A 14,125-nucleotide genomic window follows, 5' to 3' on the forward strand; every position below is an offset into this window, starting at 1 on the left:
CCTTCAGTGCAGTCTCCTTGAGGATTTGAGTCACGTGTGTCTGTGGTGGTTGGAGGGTTGGCAGGAGGCTTTAAATTGGGTAGAAATCTTAACTAGAGCTATTTTTTTCAATCATGCTGGTACCTTGTCTGTTCCACATTTGTCTAGTCTGGAAAGTGCATGACTAACTAATATATGTAAAGACATGGTTGAGTCATGCATAGCTCCACTTTCTTTCAGGAATTCATGTCCTAGTGTGTTGAATAATTAAAATAGTCTAAATTATTAAACTACCTGCCTTGAATCAAGCATGGTTTCTGATTTGCTGTTTGCTCCTAGAGTATATTGTGTGCAAAATTAAAAATGCCCTCTTTTCTTTTGGTTTTTTTGCAAGTAGGAGTTAATTTTCTTATGGGCATCTAATCTTGCTTTATGCAGACTTTTTGGTATGACTTGGACATTGAACATTTAAATGTTTCTGCAAGGCTTGAGTGGCAGCACTGTGCACATGGCTCAGCTACTCCTGAAAATGCCACGTGCATTTCTCCTGTGCATAGCAGGGGTGCCTAATGGTCACATCTGAGGCTGCAGCTTAGCTGAATAAAGCCTGGAATGGAGTTCAGTGGCAGAACTGTGGTGGGGGCAAGGTTGTTGGGTATTTGGTTTGTTATTTTGGTTTTTTACCAGTTTAATTTGAGCAGGACTTAACTGAGTCAGTAAAGCTGGCATGGGTGCTTGACTGAGGACAAGGCAGGTGGATGTCTGGAGAATAATGGACACTTTGCACCTCAGCACTAGGACTGGGGAGGAAATGGGGTTGAAGGAAGGACAAGGGGAAAAGGAAGTACTTCCAGAATGTCTTCCTATCCTCAAAAATGTTCCAGCCAAGCAGACTTTGATGTATTTAGTGCCGAGCAGGCACGTGAGGCAGTGTATCTGCTGTAAGGTGCTGCTTCCTGTTGGAGCTGCTGCTCTGCTCTGACTCTGACTCAGCTGGCACACAGTTGTGCCTTCATCTGGTTTTACTAGCTCATGTGCACACTGTGAACTGGACATTTATCTTCATATTGTACCTTGCCTTAAAGGTCAGATTTACTCAGCTGGGTGCAGTTATTGTAACCTATCTGAGGTTCAGGGAGCGCTAGTGACTGTCAGCAACCTGAGGAGGAACCCACGAGGTGACAGAGGCTGGGAGGGATCTCTGGAGATCTCAGAGTCCGGCCCCTGCTCAAAGAACCATCTCGTGTCACTTGGATTGTGTTGCTCAAGGGCTTTGCCAGTCAAGTGTTGGAAACCTCCCGTGATGAGGTTTTATCATCTGGCTGGGTGAGTTATCCCAGTGCTTTAATGCTTTGATTAAAGAATTTTTTCCTAGCCTACAGTTGGAATTTTCCCTTTCTGTAGTTTTTGATGGAGACTTCTGTGTTTTCACTGAATGTGATGATTTTACCATCATGCTGTAATCTGTTGGCTTTTGGAGAGTCCTAGAAGTGGCATAGGTAAAAGTGGCTTTTGGGCAGCAGTAATTAGTATTTTCACTTCCTGCTGTATTTTTCCTACCAGGTTCTAAGTATTTTTTCATTATGTCATTGGAAATGAAATGATTTAGGGATTTGAACAGGCCATATTCCCTTTATTTTTCTATTGAAGCCCAACAGGCTGAATGCAGACATGGAAGTGTGCTATTTGCTGAGGGATGGCACGGTGCTGTTAGGACCCCTTGTGATCAGAGCACTTGTCAAAACAATGAACTGAGAGCACAAGTGGAGTGATAGGAAGAGATAATGCTACTCATTTCCTGTTGATGTCATCCACTAGCCCAGCTTTTTCCTTGAGGCAGGCAACTTTATTGTTTGTTCAGGAATTACTCATGCAATAATCAGGGTTTTTTTGGACTCATAGACCTGCTTTTGGTTATATGTGTAGCTTTTACTTTCTGAATGCAAAGTACATTTCACACTTCTTTTCAAGGACCTCTCTTAGAATTCTTCAGCCTGTTATTATTGCAAATCAAATAATTAAAATGTAATCTTGATCTGAGAATGAACTGTTTTGATTAAACATGTTTTAAAAAATTCTCACTCATTGCAGAGCAGGATTAACAATTATGATTGAGAGTATAGAAAAGCAGGCTAAAACAGCTGAGTATATTTTATTCCATATACCAAGGCTGCTGGGGAGTAATATGACTGTTTGCAGTGTTTAAAGATAAAAGCAGGGAGGAAAATAATTTATTTAAGGTAATAAATATTTTTAATACAAGGAAAACTTACCTTTCAATACAAGGTATTGAATGCATAGCCTAAAAATAATAAGTTTTATAGAAACTTGATCAGAGTATTTAGAGAGAACCTTCTCAGCAAGAGCAGAGTGCAAGCATCTGGTAAGATTTGCCCATTCTGCTTTCAGCCTGTAGGGTGGAGTCAGTCTGTTGGCAGTGCAGGTGCCCTGTGTCCTTCTGGAGCAAAGTCCTTCCTTTTGGCTATAATTCCAGTTCCAAACCTGTATTTAGGAGTAAACTGTCATCCCCAAATTGTGAGTGCCTACAGGCTGGGAAGCAGGAGCATTGCCCCGCTCTGCTCTGTTGTGTGGGTATCGATGGTGTCAATAGGTCCTTGAAAAGGCAGACATCCTTTTGTGCTGTCTGCTTAACACAGCTCTGTCACTAAAGCAGCCATCAGCATTCCACTGGATTCATGTGACAGCGTTGATCCCAGTCCTTTGGTCCCAAATCTTGCACTGTTGGTGATGTCTGTATCCATTACTTCAAAGGCTCTTGTTATTTTCCCCTGCATCCAGGATCAATGGCTTAGCATTCATTCCCCCTTTTAAGGTTTCTCTGTATATTCCCAATGCTCTTTGTTGCAGGGGTTTAGTCTTTGAAAAGCAGCCACCAAAGTAGGTATAACATTTCTGCAATAGTTGACTGCAAGAATTGTTTTACTGTTTTTTAACTTCCAGCCATCATTGTTTGCTGGCAAAATGTTTTATTGCTGATGAGAAGTACTGAAAATGTTTCACAGTGTGGAGTAAGTTAAACTCTTTAAAAGGGTCATTTTTAAACAAAAATTGGATTCTTTGGACATTGGTGTCATTACTGAAGTATTTTCATCCAAGCTGCTGATGGCAAATGCATGCCACCTAGAAATGAAAATTTGGTCTTCACCTCAAAGGGTGGAAGTCTTCATGCTTTAGATTTTTCACTTGATCTGGTGAACTTTTTGTTGAAAGGATTAATCGACCTGCCGTTCCTTTGCCATACTGTTCATGGCCAGCAATGCAGCAGTAACACTTCTGGTCATCCAGGACAGGAGCCAGGCCAGGTTTTTCTATGACTCCCTCTTGTTAATTTGCAGTTCTGTGGAATTGCCTGATCCATTATTATTCACTACTGCTATTCTAATTTGGTTTTCTTTATTAGGTGTTCAAGAACTTCTCTTGCTGGCACAATTTATGAGATTATGGATGTCCATGAAAGATCTTCTTTAAAAATACCAAACAAAGTGGAATCAGCCAACTTAGCTCTTAAGTCTTGTGAAGGATAATTCAATTCTCACTTGATATTTTGGGTGTCTTTTCAGTGATGTGCTTAATTCTGTTGTTTCCAAAAGCAAAAAGAGTGTTCATTCATTGGTACCAGAAGACATTGGGAACAGCAGGTGGAGGCTGTAATCTAGTGAAGGCAGCTTTGGTGCTCAGTTTTCTCTCTTCTTCCCAGTATTTGTACCTTCTGAAATCAACGGAATCATCCCCAAAATAGAGGGATGGGATGGATATACCCATACCAATGTGGGTATTAAGCAAAGGATAAGACATAACAAGAAATTGTTAGTGAGTAGCTCTTGAGATCAGCTCCTCTTCTGCCAGGCTCATCTGTTTGTCCAGGCACACATGGAAAGGGGCAGGGGAGCTCTCCAGTCACAACATTGTCATCTGAGCACTGGTGAAGCTTCAGCATTAGGTGCTGTAAGGCCTCCTGTGTTGAAAAATTTAGGATGATCTCTTTTTCAGGGGTGTCTGTGACAGCAGTATTGGCTGGGTCCATCCTAGTACCTGTTATTGATGCTTCATATCAGGCTTTTTTTTCCTGGAAGTTTCTTCCAACTAAAGAAGCATCTGTTCCTGGGATCCTGTAATCTAATACTGATGGAGTCAATGGCTCTGAATCTTGAGCTCTGATTTCTGTGGAGTTTTTTTTCTGTGTACCCCTTGAACCTAGTTCATTGTTAGTATTGGTTTTATCTGCTAGAAAGGGGAAATACAAACCCAATCTGCTTCCTACAACATTTCCTGCTGTCCTGTTCCTGATGATGGCACTGGAAAGGAGAAACTGCCCCATCCACTCAACCTGGACGTTCTTATGATACTATGTAATTTTCTTGTAAAATTGAGTTGGATGCCTTGATTCCTGGGGGAGAGGAATCACCTTGTGTGCACTTTGCTTTGCGTCACCCACCCTCCACCTCTGGAGATCAGGATTAGGGAATGGTTGTTTCTTCTGCCTCCATCAGGGGAGGCAGAGGTGGGAGTGGGACAGTTCAGGAACGTGGCTGGCCAATGTTCCAGCTTGTCTCACCCTGTGGGGTTTGCACATCTCAGGAGTGGAGTAGATGGGCATGGTCTTTGTGAAGGAATCTCAGTTGCAGAAGGTAAGTAGATGTTTCACTTATTCTAGTAAACATTTTGTTTAATTACTTAACTCTTAATTCATCATGATTAAATAGTCTTATCTGTAATTTAAACAGCATCAGTTTACTAATACTTCAGAATGAATCAATAGTCAGAACTGTAAATAACAAGGCATTACAGATTCCCAGTGTGTGTTGCCATGAAACAAGGTTTCTGCTTCCATGGCTTGTCATCATCGAGGGCTGTTCTGTATTTCAGGCTCTTGAGTAAAACCAAACACAGCATGAAGCAGCCTATACCTATGGAATCACACACTATATTGGAAACACAGATGATTTCAAATTTCATTTACAGGATTCTAAATCCCATTTAAAAATTAGAATAATTAAATGTAATAATCTCTGAGCATGCACTCGTTGAATTAATGGTAGAACTGAGCTCAGTCCTATCTGTGACTCTTTATTCTGTATTAATCAAAGAATATTTTTGGGCAGTTGAAGAACTTGCACCTCCTGCCTGATAGTGTTTAGGGTGATTTCACAGGTAGAGAGATGTTGTTTTGAGGAATATAGGTGTTACAAACTTCTTCCAGAAATTTGTGTTCACTTCATGTCCATCTTATGAGCATGGGGTTGGTGCTGGAAGAGAGGAATTCTGTCTTTCATGGCTCCAAATGTGATTGGAGGAAAAGCACCTTCTACTCACTGTTACTATTTCCTGTCTCCTTAAGCTTTTTAAATTTTGTGCAAACTAGTACAGTAGCAGAGAAGAAAAAAAGGGACAAATTCTTATGGTATTGTGCTCATTTTTAGTAAATGCAATTTTAGATGCTTTTGAATACCTCCATTAATTTAAAGTATTTTGACAAAAAAAAAGGGCTTCAGGCAGAGATGGATGAAGAAATGCAGTTTACTGTAACATGTGGTTTCAATGCTGTAATTATTTGCAATTTTGGGTGGCATAATCCAGTTCTTATCTCAAAAAGGCTTGAATCAGAGGAAACTGATGAAATCCATTTGATGGATTGAATGATGAAAATCCATTTGATGCCAGTAGATGGAAGAGGGGAGCAAACCACCCCTGCTCAGCCTTCCCTCCAGGAAAGCTGCACTTCTCCTTTAGTGGCCTTTACTGTCTGTTTGCCAGTAAAGCAGACTGACACTTGTTCTTAGGTTGAAGAAAGGGTCCTGGTGTCAGGACAAACCTTGGATGTGTATATTTGGTTTAATTATTTCTTACATTCAGCTGCATGCACAGCTTCTGTGACAAGCTCCAAGACCGAGCTGCTGGTTACAGGCTTGTTTCCATGTTCATGAACTGAACCTAGTCAAAACTCCTTGCTCTGTTTTTGGGTTTTAAACAGACACTTTTAGGACCATTGAAAATTCTTTATTGTCAGTTCTACCAGCTAGGATTTGAAACAAAGTGAGTAGTTGAATTGCAAGAAGATATTTAAATACCTACTGGGATTTTGCCCAGCTTTAAATAAAAGTAATAGCTAACCAGTGTGCAGGCCTGCCTGAGGGTTTTGCAACGCTGGCAGCACAGTTGCTTTAGAGCTGCTTTGTGTTTGAATACATGAAAATACAGCCTCTTGTGTGCCTGCAGTCTAGACATCACTCATGGGAGAAGCAGCTTTCAGTATTTCAGTACATGGGTTGTGTTTGAGCAGGGCTGCTGGAAACTGGAGTGAGGAATAAATAAGCTTAGTTTTGTTAGTCTGTTAGTTTGATATCAACAGCACAAACTGTATGGGTAATTGCTGTGCAAATGGCATTTCAAGTTAATTCCACCAGGGAGACTCCAGAAATAAACTCTGTGGTAGCAGCTTTGAAAGTCACTTGTGGCAGCTTTGAGTCCAAAAATAAACCCTGCACCCACGGCTGGTGGAACTGAAGGAGCTGGGTGTTGTCCTCTGTCCCCAGCTGTGAACAGGGAGGACCTTGCACCATCTAGAGGAAAAGAAAGGATAGTCAAAGGGTTAGAAAAGGAAGTGGGGGGAAAAAACGGACAAAATCTTGTTTCCTATGTCAGTTTTAAAGCATGGCAGAGCAGATTCTAAAGTTAGTTTTGCACTTTCGTCACATTACATGAGGAAACAAGGATCAGTAGTGCAGAAAATAGCCTGAAGAGGTGGTGGAAGTTATCAAGAAAAAATGTGCAAGTTTTATGGAATTAACCTAGTCTATATTTTCAAATATATCAATATTTTAATGTGTGAAGGGATATGCATTAATTTATTCACACATCATCTAATTATTTATAGTGCAGTGGGAACAAAGGCTCTCCCAGAGAATTCTAAGTTTATAACTTCTTAAGACCCTTGTGTTTGTTTGAGGTCAGGGCAGGAGGCTCTGTCAGAGGCAGTAGGTGTTGTAGAGCTCTGTGAGATCATTTGATCACTTACTGAAAGCCTCACTTCTGTGTGCTTCAGGAAGTTATTGAGAGAAATTGCCTGTTCTTGTGGAACTGAATTTTCTGTAGAATAAGGTAATGTTGAGGCTTAATCCAGAGGGTACTTCAAGTGCCTTCAAGGACTGTCCATCCCTAAAAATATTCATGGGCACAACCTCACTAGCAAGCTCTGAGACCACTTCAGAGCCAGTCCTCCCCTGGGTGAGCATCTGAATTATTCTGGGATTCCTTTAGTGACTAAAACATGGCACTTAGGCTGGGGGTTGTGTCCTGGCAGGCAGCTGGCACTGCACTGGGGCAGACAGGGCAGGTGAAATGGAGATGGCTGGGCTTGGAGGGCTTAGAGGTTGGTTGGGTAGTTGTCTATAGTTCAGTCATAGTTTTGACTCTGTAAAATATGTGCTTTACTTACCCTTAGGTAGTAACTTTGACTTCATTTCATGAGAAACAAAGCAGAAGTTCAATTGCAAAAACAGGCTTTGAGATTTCTTCCCTTATGCAGTACAACTTACCTTCATATTGAACATGGTATTTTAAAGGAGGACTATGGCTGTCTCTCTTAGATCTGGATTTTTTTTCCCAATAATAGCCTTGTATGTGGACACTGGAGAGTAGATTCCAGGTTATTGAAAATTAAATGTAAATGCAAAACTGGCCTATTTGTAAAATAAGTGATCCTATCTAATGTCTGAACATAGAGATACCTGTGTTCTACTTTCAGATCCATCCCTGGTTTATTTTTGTCCTTTTAGGGACTACTTGCATTCTAGTTTCGGAGTTGAAACACCAAAATTCATTTTGTGCAGGTTTGAGGGTGTTTTTTTTCTGTTTTTACTTTATTTTTAAGCCCTCCATGCCAGGAAAAAGCCATCTAAAGGCTGTGCTCCAGCATAGGTGAGTTACAAGTTCAGTGTGTAAAAACTGGATGACTAAATGGTTTGCTTTGTGCTCTAGGTTTGCTTTTCATGGTATCTGTAGGTCAGCACTGCTGTTTCAGAGTTTATATTGGCATCCTGGGTTTCAGGGATTGTTTTCCATTAATAAAATAAGCAGCTCTTCCAAAGAGCAGGAGGAAAGATTGCCTTTTGGTGGTGACCCTCATCAGGGCATCAGCTTTAGGGAAAGCAGCTGACCAGTGCTACTGTGAAAGTGAATTCCTGTTGACTTTGGAGCTTTTATGACTTTGTGAAATCACTAGTGACTCATGTAAACTCCTTGCTCCTGCCTTCCCTGTCAGTGCCTGGCCGTTTGCAGAGGATGGGGATAGCAGAGTCCCTGTGTGGAGCATTAATCCCTGTTCCCTGGCCGGGTGCTCACCTTGGGCAGCTTATCAATCTATTTTCTGCCTCCTGAGCTAATGCCGTGCTGAGCCGGATTAGCCTGGCCGTGTGCTGGGAACAATGGAGGGAGCCAGGCGTGTGCAGGGCTCCTGTGTCCCCTGCCAGGCCTCAGTGTGGGACAGCAGAGCCTCCTGGCCTGAGGGAGCAGTGTGCAGCTGGGCTGTGCAGTTTGGAAACGCCACCTGATGGGTTTTCAGTCTTGTGTGCTGTGTCAGCCTCGGTGCAGGTGGCCCAGGGAGGCAGCCAGGCTGTCACAGGTGCAGATCAGCTGTGCTCAGCACTGTGGGGGTTAGTGGCTTGGAGAATTGTGCCTTGGGGACACTTCCAGACAGGGCTGGGCTGATTGGATATGAGGAAAAAAATTCTAACTGAAAGAATAATAAAATACTGGAATGCTCTTCCTATGGAGGTGGTAGAATCACCGTCTCTGGATGTGTTTAAAAAAAGACTGGACATGGCTCTTGGTGCTATAGCCTGGGTGAGGTGTTAGGGCCTAGGTTGGACTCGATGATCTTGGAGATCTCTTCCAACCTCATTATTCTGTGATTCCCTGGTGAAGAGCTGCAGGAGTGCATTCCAATTGCTGTGCAGCTCTCCTGGGGCTGGGATCAGGAGCCTGGGGGGACATAACCCAGATCCCTGCTTACCTGGGGGGACATAATCAGGGGTCCCTGCTTACCCAGGGCCCTTCCTGAGGTCCCAGTGCGTCAGGCCCTGGGGTTGGTGTGACAGCCATGCGTCATTAGGCACTAAATTTAAATGCCAGTTTATCTCTGCACCTCTGTGCCATGCAGGGGAACATTTAACTTTGTTCTTCAAGCCAGTTGGCCAGAAGGGCAGGGTTCCCTGAGAGGAAGCATTGTGTCCCATTTTAAGCACAAAAATGGGATGTGAGAGAAGAGCGTGGTGCATGTGTTCTCTCAACCAGCTCTGCTCTCTCTTTCTAACTCTTCTTGCTGTATTTGAAAGTCTCCTGTCAGCACACTTGGTCTGGTGCACAGTAAAATTCAGATACAGCAAAGTTCCTGAGAAACAATATCCATTCAAATATTTTTTCCTTAATATTTTGAACATCTCTTCAGAAGGCTAACCTGTGGTTATCCCTAAATGTCATGGAAAGAGCATTGGCAAGTTTAGGGGAGTTGTTTATTTATCCTTGTTTGGCTTGCCTTGAGCAGCACTACTATAAACTACAGAACTTGACTATATTGCTCAGCCACCTGGAGAAACATAAAGTTGGAAGTAATACTTTTTGTTGAGAATGTTAATTCTGTAACATTTTCAAAGAAATTATAGGGGGCGGAGCGTTCTCAGGAAGCAGGACACGGTAGGAAATTAAAATCCAGATTCACTGACCTTTTTAGCTAAGAGCTTCTCATGGAACTAATCCAGCTTTGAGCTAAATTAATTTTTCCTGAAGGATTTGCTTTCTGTACGCGCACAGCTGTTTGGCTTTTCTCTCCTGACCCAAGTGCAGTGCGGGGCAGAGGCTCTCCCTGCCGTGCTGGAGGCACTGGAGCCATGGCAGAGCAGGACAGAGCCCTGTGGTGACAGGGACACAGCACAGTGTGCTCAGCTCCTGCTCGAGCTTTGGGTGTTGTGCATTATCAATGAAGGCAGTGGGCAGGCAGAAGGTGACAGGCCACTCTCCCTTCACCATGAGACTGTAGCAGTTCATTTCCATCTCTGGGCCTCAGTTTCCCATCTTAGTGCCACTAACAGTGTCAGGGTGCTGTCTCTGAGGTGTTTGGAGAGGTCTTGTGTGGATGGCATTAGAGCCAGGGAGTGGTGGACACCCCTGTCTTCAGTTAAAAAAATTATCCTCTGAACTGGTCTCTGTTAAGAGAGGAGTGATTCTGTCTCAGTCTTGTGTGGGCATTTGCTGTTAGTCATTGTGAGATTATTTAAATAAGTCTGGATTTGGGTGTGCAGCTCAGGTAGGAAGTTACAAATACTTTTTTTGTTTTGTTGCAAATACTGCACCAAGGCAATTCCTACATTCCAGCCAAGCCTTTTAGATCAGTTAGATGATGTTGAAATTTCACTTGCAATGAGTAACTTCGGCATATTTATACTTAAGTTAAACTTTTTTGTTTAAAATTTAATTTTTCCAGTTGGAAATTGAAAACTGTGAACTGAGAAATTGAAAACCAGCCCTGAAGCTCTCCTGTCATGCCCAGGTCCTTTGTGCTTGCAGAAAAGGGGAGCACAGCCATGCTCTTGCTGTGTGCTGGGCCACGTGCTCCCCTCTGCAGTTCCTCTGTCCCTGTGCATCCGCTCGCGTCAGCACTGCTGCTTGAGGGAGGCTCCTCTGAAACTGTCACCATAACCAGGCTCTGGAGATGTGCAAAACAACTGATTGAGGAAAGCTTCGGGCTAGGAGTCACTGACACTGAGTTTCACTTTGTAACTGGCCCTGTGGCTCACTCAGTTTGTCCATCTGGGTTTTGGAATGGTGTTTTTGCTCTTTCATTTTTTGCCTTTTTGTCCCCCGTGTTTGTCTGAAGTATCTGCTGCAGCGCTGTGACTTCCTGCTGCTCTCAGCTCTGGCTGTTTCCTTGCTTTAGCTTGACCTCAGTGCAGTCCTTGAGCAGCAACACTCTTGATTTTTCTTTCTTGAGCTGCTCACGTGCTGACCCACAGACTCACAGAGCCATTAATTGGAGAGGTACCTTGGAGACATTGGTCACTTGGCCACCTCTGATGTGAGGCAGGACTTGGCTCATTCATTGCTTTGTCCAGCTGAGTCCAAGACCTCTAGCACCTCCTAACCTGACAGTGAAACTGTGTTTCTGATTTCTGCCATTGAGTGACGTGAGTGTTTGTGAGGAACCTTTCCTTGCTGGTTTCACTGCCTGGATAACGAGGATTGTACCCAGTGCTGAGGAAAGAGTGCTGAACAGAGAGAGTCCCATTGTAGTGAGTGAGCCGTGCTCTGTGCTGTTGGTGTGGTGAGAGGAGAGCTGCCAGGTCCCTCTGATTCAGTGCATGCAGCTTTTCCCTCTTGTTTCACACAAGGTGCAGCAGTTTCTGCTCTGGTTTGGTCCTGCCATGCAGCTGTATGGCAGTGTCAGATCCATCCAGCTCCTAGAAAGCAAAGGGACTCCATCCCTTCTCCTTCTGTTGCATTTTCAGAGTCAGGGAAGTACATGCAGTAGGAAAAGGTGGTGAAAAACAAACTTTGTGTTTCTAAACATTAGGGAGGCTTGTGTTCACCAGGGCAGTTATCAAAACACCAACACTGAATGTTCATGAACCACTTGTTTAGAGACTCTGCCAGTGAGTTTCTCACCACTTAAATTAGTTGCCTTGTGCCCTACTTAGTTTGAAGGAATGGAGCTCATCTGTCATGTTCACTCTTTTTTTTCTCCCCAAAATCGTATGTTTGCTGCTGCCACTTCAGAGTTTCTTTTGCTTTTTTTTTTTTTTTTTTTTTTTTTGCAATGAACCTGTTATTTCAAACTAGTGCTGTGAGTTTTGGGTAGAGGATTTGAACTTGACTTTGTGGCAGCCTGCGTGAGATTCTGCACAGATACAAAGCTTATGGCAGCAAGTGCTGTTCACTTACTAAAGGTTTTCTCACTGTAAATGATAACCTCTTACATAATGATTTAGTATATGTGCTGCTTTGATTAATATTCTCTTCAAAGCTAAGGAAGACCCATAAGATGCTTGTGGAGATGGTATACTCTTACTTTGAGTTCAAAATGTATTTTGTATTTGCAGTTTCCTAAATTTTATTGAATTCACTTTTTACGTGGACTCAGTAAAACTTCTTTTTTTCATGGCTGCCTTCCTAGTAGTTTCATTTCATACCTTATGAAGTTTGTTAATTTTTTGGCCTGGTCTATGCTGCTGTCACAGTAGGGTGCAGTTATGGGGTCAAGGTGTGTTTTGTTGGTAGCAAATCCAGTCAAATTCTCCCATAAAATCATTGAAGTCTCTCTTAGAAGCAGGAGGGAGTTGTCCCAAAAGGATTTTTTCAGCTATGATGGCCACGCTTGCCTTATTTTAATTTGAGTTCACCTTTGACCAGCTTTGGGTAATTACTCTGCTAATAATTGTCCCACTGAATTTGTTGTGTTTCTCCTGCTTTTAAATCCCATTACTTTTAATGTTGGACACAGAACAAATTTCCTTCTGAGGTAAACAAGCAGAGATGTTTTTGTCTGGACTTAGATCAAAACAAAAACAAACACATCAAGAAGTTCAGTTTTAAAGTAAAGTAACCTTTGATTCTACTTTATCTTAAGGAAGGAGCAGCTTTGGCCTCTCCCAGACTGCTGAGAGATGTAATCTAAGGTGATTGTGTTACAAAGCCTCAGGAATCTCCAAATTACATTTTGTCACATGTTTATAGAAAACAAAAATCACTTTTTAGCAAAATGTTCAGCTGAATCCAGGATTCTGGGTTCTGCCTGCACTTGGAAAGTTTTTTTTTGAAGCAAGGAATGCACGCTATTTTTATTTTATTACTTTACTATATATTTGCGTTTCCCAGAAACGTCAAGAAGCCCAGCCAAAATGGTCAGTTAGCTCTGAAATGGCTTTTGTGTGAGACAGTGTGTCCTTTGCTCATCCCAGCCCCTGGAAAGGGAGATTATTCACCACCTGCAGGAACCCTGTGAGTGCCCCAGCCTGGTCTGCCTGTGGGTTGGAATGCCTGACTCATCTCGCTGAAACGCAGAGATTATCCAGCCAAATTCCCCCTCTCACCTGCACTCAGCTGCTGTCTCTGGGACAGCCTTTGGCATTTCGGGCTGGCTGTGGTGCTCCCCATGGAGACCCCAGGGAGGGTGTTTGGGTGGCTGCTGCAAGTCCGTGTGTCCATGTGTCCGTGTGTCCGTGACCCTGCACGGGCAGAGCCCAGCCCTGGGTGCTCCCAGCAGCTCTTCCCGAGGGGCTGAGCCCTGCACGGAGCTGCCGTGGGGTGAGGGCTCAGCTGGCATGGCTGGCTCTGCCTCCCCAGCAGGGCCCCACAGACCTGCCTCGAGTCGTGGTCGCTGCTTTGGCCTGTGGCAGAAACTCTGAACAGAGAGGTCTCTGTGGCAGGAGTGCAATCCCTGCATGCCAGCCCTCTGTAAGGCTGGAGAGGAGGCTGTGGGGTGAGATGTCAGGTTTGCCACAGCTGAGGGTGGTGTGGGGTCAGAGCTGAGGGAGCCTGAGCAGGGCCCAGCCTTTGGGGCCACTCAGGTGTAGGGACAGCCCAGCCCTGAGAGGGGAGGGAATCCTACAGATTTGCATCCCACAGCCCCCACAGTGCCAACTGCACAGGAGCTGCAGGGTTTGTGGGTGGCTCTGTGTCCCCTTTGCATTTCCATCCTGGCCTTTGTGCCTCCTTCCCCTTGCGTCTCTCTTTGCCTCAGTGCATATTTACACAACAACAAGCAGCTCCACAGCTTTGGTTTAGAAGAGACACAGATGCTGGCTACTCTGTGGCCCTGTGAAAATACACCAGTGTTCTTGCAGAAATCTGTGGGAGGCTTGCTTGTGGGTGGGGATTTCTCATTCTGTTTGTTTCTCCTCCTTGGTGTAGAAGGTCAGTGCATCATCAGCTCCCTCTTTCCTCTCTGTTACTTTGTTGGCTCAAAAAGCAAAGCAGCCTTTAGGAAGTTTGCTGGAAATTACTGGGAAATGGTGCCTAGAAGTGGCTCTGTCAGTTTATGAAAGAAGCTGATGTGGAGACTTAAAACCATCTAGCATGTCATTTTTGGCTCTTGTTAAAACCTGCAGAGTTGTTATAGCCAGGATGTATTAGAAAT

The 14,125-nt window shown here is 43.7% G+C and overlaps 1 protein-coding gene across 1 annotated transcript in view; it reads left to right on the forward strand.

Moving 5' to 3' along the window:
• The window catches only part of GLS (glutaminase), a 59,365-nt gene that overhangs the window by 39,706 nt on the left and 5,534 nt on the right, over positions 1 to 14,125 (forward strand). The window lies entirely within an intron of this gene.

This window comes from Melospiza georgiana, chromosome 7, assembly GCF_028018845.1.
Source record: "Melospiza georgiana isolate bMelGeo1 chromosome 7, bMelGeo1.pri, whole genome shotgun sequence".
In the NCBI taxonomy this organism is placed as follows: domain Eukaryota; kingdom Metazoa; phylum Chordata; class Aves; order Passeriformes; family Passerellidae; genus Melospiza; species Melospiza georgiana.